The sequence below is a fragment of the Neltuma alba genome, unplaced genomic scaffold, assembly GCF_004799145.2.
Source record: "Neltuma alba isolate B1F8T4 unplaced genomic scaffold, ASM479914v2 tig00001590_pilon, whole genome shotgun sequence".
Lineage (NCBI taxonomy): Eukaryota > Viridiplantae > Streptophyta > Magnoliopsida > Fabales > Fabaceae > Neltuma > Neltuma alba.
In genome coordinates, this window is record NW_021632520.1 from 6,290 (window position 1) to 12,578 (window position 6,289).

The window sequence follows — 6,289 nt, forward strand, 5'->3', positions numbered from 1 at the left end:
AAGTTTACTTGTTGAATGGATAGTTTTGTTGGTAAGGTAGAGATATACTTACCAACCTTGCATAGTCACTTTAGGATTGAAGCTTAAAATTGGGTTTTATTAATTGTAACAAGAGATTGAGCAATTAATGGAATTAAATACTTATACTTGATTTGAGAAAGCTTTTACAAGTCCTTTTTGAATCCTAGACTAACAAATATTTTCATTAAAAACCTTTATGAGAAGAGGTAAATTAAAGGTTATGAAATGCAAGGGAAATGAATAATCCTGGGCCCTTTTATTCCTTGAAGTTTAAGAATCAATTATTTTCATTACTTTCTATTTTTAAATTAAATTTTTTTCAAAATTAACTTTTCCCATCAAAAATTTGTTTGGCTCAACTTAATTAAATTCACTTAGTCTTTTGTTTGATCTTGATTTTTGCACAAATCTCTATGGGAACGATCTTTTCTCATCATTATATTACTTGTCACGACTAGTGCACTTGCGGTTCGAACAATGTGTAAACCATAACATTGAAAATCCATAACTTATGCAACAGTTAACAAGTTGGAGTCATTTGGTCTTGATTTAAAGGTTGATGTCTCCTTGCTATGCTCATAATGTTTGTTCCCACATGTTTCTTATCTCTTGATTTTCTTTAAAACTAAGGGAAATATAATACTACTCCGGTCCTAATTATAAGACCTCATTTGCAGTCTACCAATGAGGTTTTATAATTAGGACTAGGAGGTAGTATGTTAGTTGCTATAGTTTTATTAATTTTTTGTTAGGTACTTATAGTTTTTCTTTTTCCTTTATTGGGTTTTTATAATTTCCTTACTTATAGATATTGATCTTTATACTTTTAATCTATTAATTAGAGTTGATATGAATGCTTACTAAATTAAACAATAAATAGCTCTCACTCAGCATGCACGTGAATTAAACTAAAACAAAACAAATAAATAAGTAAAGATAATAAAATGAGAAATTACACTCATGTCCTAAGTAAGAAATTGTATTACTACGAGATTCATTGAAATGTTTCAATTAATCTTAAGTCCTAAAAAACCCGTGGATGAGAGATTGCAATTGTGAATTGACCAGATTTTCTTGTTGATATATAGATTGTCATCCTCTCCACCTTTCCTTGTCAATTCCAACTTATTTACTTGTTAATTCTGTCTATATAAATTGTCACTCCGTGATGCAAAATTGTCAAGTAAAAGGGTGCGAGTTGACAACTTATTGTGACTCAGTTGACAAGTACACCAAATGACAACTTACCATGGCCCAATTGACAAGTTAGGGTATTACACAAAGTCACAATTTGTATAAGTACAATTGACAAGAAAAGTCTCGCTTGGTACACAGAATTGATTTTGGTGGAAATAAAAATGGAGATAGATATGGAAATGGATATGGAAAATATGGGATATAAACACACATGTCAGGTATGAGCATGGAAATCATATATAACTTTTAATCAAAATATATATTTTAAATGACAAAATACTAAAATACCCTCAAGATAAAATAACAACCCTCCACCAAAAATCCTCCCTCATCACTGAAAGGTCCTCCGACCAGTGACAACCGACCCTCCATCTCCTTCCCCCTTGCAAGTTCCCACTCATCAGGGTTGTAAGGAGAGTCGGTACTTGCAATGTCTACGTTTCACAACTAACTAATTCCCTTATTTCCCAGTTAAATAAATTCTCCCTTTTTGTAATAGTTGGTCATCTTAAAAAACATGTGCTTATTATGTTTAAGAACATTTAAACTGCCCTTTCTTTACCTAAGAGTTCACTATTTCGTATTGAATTCATTGAAGTCGTCAAAGCAAGTCAAACACAACCCTGATTCCCTTAGCCTATCTTGGCCGAAACGGATAGAAAGCAATAATAATAAAATTAAGTTTATGCATAACATATCAAACACACCTTCAAGCTTATCAAAGGAACCCTTTAACTATATTTCAATTGGCATAACTAACAACATGCATATTTTTCAGCTTTAAAAGAAATCCTTTCATCGGATAACAACAACTAGTTTTGTATGCAATAAGTTTATACATTTATTCTTCTATTTCAATTATATTCAAACATTCTTAGGTCACCACTTCAGGATCCTTAGTCATGTTTCGTTACTTTGAAATACTTGCTTAGTCTTTAGAAATATCCAGACAGCAGGTACAATTAGTTTCAAGTATCCATAATTCAATTCATCATAGGAAGCATTCGACATAACTTATATATATATATATATATATATCTGTTACAGCCACCCATATCCACCCATATATGTTTGTATGTCCATACATACATACATACATACATACATACATACATACATACATACATACAAATATATATATATATATATATATATTCTCACATTTACAGCAACCAAGCTCATACCGTAAAATTAGATTAGAACACCTTCTTCCACGGAATTTTTCGGGCAACATGAGTTTACCATATACCCTCCAATTCCTACAACTCAATTCCATTAACATACAAATACTTCAGTGCTTAAGATAACTTCAGACAGCCCCGCTCATTTAGTCTGAAATTATTTTCAAGTGTAAAAACATCTTTTAAATATCTCTAGCACAATTTAATTAATATAATTACTTAGCATAAAGAAGCATCAAACAGCAAAGTCCAAATAAAATTCCAGCACCATACATGCACAGATATCCTTATCTAGCATTTGAGAGCATGAGGCAATAGCCTCCTTCCTATTTTCACTTAAACATTTCGGACTCCACCAGCTTTCCTTCAATAAGCATGTAAACAATACTTATTTCATAACATTATATCATTTGACCATTCCACGATTCCCTAAGATACTACGAACAGCACTTCACCAATTCTGAAACGTTTTCAGTTTTTAAATTAGCAGTTATTTCATTAGAATCTCTAGCATCTCTCATATAAGAAACAATAAAACACCTCTAGTCCTTCAACATATTCAAATTCATTTTTTTGAAATTGACAATTGACAAGAAGCTTTGTTCAAAGGTAAGGGACCTACAAATATCCTCATCATCGTTTAAATATGATTCCCCATGCCTAATGAAATCTAAATCAGCTAAGAACAATCAGACCCAAGCATTCAGCTTGATATTAAAAGAGGGGAAGAAAAGTATGGTCAGTTTCAATTTCATCAACCAGTTCGGCCTCATGACAGCATCCTTAATTTCCATCATCATATACTAGCTTGATTAAAATTTAGAGAGGGGGCAAAAAAAAAAAAAAAAAAGGAATGCAAACAGCGTGGAAACACACATATATCCATATGCATATTTGTCCGCCAGTATTCGGTCCAAGCTAAAAACGCTTCACACAAGCTTTGTTGCATGGCATCACATTGGGCCAAAATTTAAAATCTGAGATTTTCGTTAACATGGGCATCACGTTTTGGGCTTCAGGAATTGGGCTCATATGTGATCAATTTACCCTTTTCGCTCCTTAATTGCCAACTAAATTCCAAAAATTAACTGTTAATACTTTATAAGGATTTTATTCCTTAATTAGCTTCATTAGCCCATAAAATAATTTTCCTAAATTTATTGGCTAAAAATTAACCTCTGACAATTTTTTTGGAATTTCTCAAACAAAATAAGCCTTTAATTTCAAAAATTCTCTTTTACTTTTTAGAAATAAAATGTTTCATATAATTATATATTTTTCAAAATAATTATCTGTAATTTTTCCTTAATTACTTTGACCTTTGTATATTTTTAATAATTATTTCTTCCTTGATTTTTCTGAATTTCTAACCAGAAGATAGGCTTTTACTGAGTAAATTATTTTCTTGAGGCGCTAAATTATTCTTTAAGCCTCCTACACATTTTATTAATTCGTAATTTTAAGATTTGGAATATTATAATTTTAACCTTTAAAACTTTTAAAGAAAAAAACTTTGACCTAGAAAAATATTTCTCGAGCAGTGTTCATTGGGCATTTTTTAAAAGTTTTGCTTTAAAAGTTCATAATTAGATCTTCATCAATTGTTTCTAGGTGTTTCAAAGTCTTTAATGAAGTATTATCAAATTCTCTTTAAAGGGTAAACATGAACTGTATGAAAACCTAGACAATGCAAATAAAATTCAGGTGGTGCTCATTAAGTTCATTTGGTCCAGAAGTTTTCAAATTTCTAACCCAAACAATGAAAAATCATAGCATTTAATTGACACAATATAATCTAGGACTTATTTAAAAACTTAGGATGTGTGCATTTAATATTCCAATGTACAGGTTTAGGTACGCTCTTAATCCTCTCTCCGCACTCAACTTTACAAAACTACTCCTTGCATTATGGAGATATTATCCTCAAATCCATCATAATCATGCATATAGGTATTTGTATCATTTAGATAATCTTTAATAATGCATCATAGTTGAGTTTTATAGCATGAACACCACCATTTACATCGTTGAAATCATTAAAACAATTTATACAAACTTATGGCTCAATAATGGCATAATAGAGGATTCTAAGATAAATCTTCATTTCTCCACATCCATGCCTTTACATTTGGATGAGAATGTACCTATGGTTAGCAACGTCAAACAAATCATTTTCCAAAAAAGAAAATTCAGATATTCAACTTGAGATAAACCTTATTTATCCAAACAGGGCATCCACATGATCTAGACAACAACCAAACATAGATTTAATTATTGTAGAAGTTGGAAAAATGCTACCTCTTGCCGAGCTTTTTCCCTAGGCCCTTGGAAAACATTGAAACCTAAACAACCACGCAACGTCAAACAAATCATTTCCAGTTCTTATCAACTCATAAATCATGCACGAAACATCATTCTCCCTTTACTTTACTTTACTTTACTTTAGTTTAAATTCAATATCTCCTTCTTCCCCTACATATTTTAACTTGTTGAGTAGAGTGTATTTCCAAGACTAGCGTTCACAAAGTCTCTTCCTATGAACATGCTGAAAGATATTTTAATATTATATTATAAGCACATGCTTGGACCAAATATGTAGGGATTAACGTCCAAAAGTACCAATTTGCATTCTAAGATTCTTGTATTCTCTTAGCATTTTTGCACACAAATTTCATTTTAAACTCATTAAATTCATCATATTGTTAAAAAATTCCAGCTCCTTCCCTCACATCTCTCTTTGGCCGAAATTCTCAAGTAAATTAAGAAAATAATCTAGCTTAGCTTAGATTTTTTTTTTTTTTTGCCCGTTCCTTTAGCTTTTGAAACTTGTGTATAAATAGGCCGTCAGGGGCGTACTAGAATTCACAAATTGTTCTGACGTTAGGAAGCATAAAAAATTGGGATTGATAGGAGGATATTTTTATCACTGGTCCTTTTCCTTTTCCCTAAAATGTTAATAAAATCACTTAAAATTTACTTGCTTTCTTTTTCATATTGCGGTCTAGCTAGCATCTGAATAGATTGAATTGGCTACCTAAACTTAGGCCTGATTAGATTACTCCTTGTGGCTTAGCAATGAAAAATGATTATAAGAATTCAGATAAGTTTATATATAGTACTAATAATTATACATCACATGCTAACTTTCCTCTCTCGCTATATACCTAGTGTCCAAGACCTCTCTATTTTTGGTTTGGCCTAGTAGGCCATTTCCACTACTTATCTCTTTCCTTTTCAGCGAAGGCACGGAGTGTTTGATTTGTACCCATTATTTTCCCTTCCCTATGTTTTTGTTTATCAAGGATTCAATTTGTCAATTTGTTAATTAAGTAATCAATTAATTTACTAAATATTTTTATAAGAAAATGTGTATGTCATGTTGAGATTTTTCTTAGGATAAAATATTAACTGAGCTAAAGTTTCAAAAGCCTCTCAAGAGTCTGAATTGGTCATATCTACAAATTATTTATTAACGATATTTTAACTTAATGAGATATGGGATGATCTTTACCAAATAAAGCAACTTTTATTGGCTATGTTAATATATTTTTAACTTATTCTTTAATTACTCTCTCATTTTCTTATATATATACTTCATTTCTTTTGGAATTGAATTTTCAATTGAGCATCTTTTTATATGATTGTTAACTTATTTATTATTGTCTAACATTTTTTACAAACACAGAATAAAAATGTATTTTAGTACTACCATTTCATTCATGAACAAGTGAAACAGTCATAACATAATATTTTCAAATGTTTCAATTATCAATCTCATTTTGAAAATCTCAAAGTTTTGCATTAGTCATTATTTTTGGTCTTTTTCTTGAATTTCATTGCTATATTTTATTTTTTACCCTGTTATTGTGATTTTCTTCAAATAATTACTT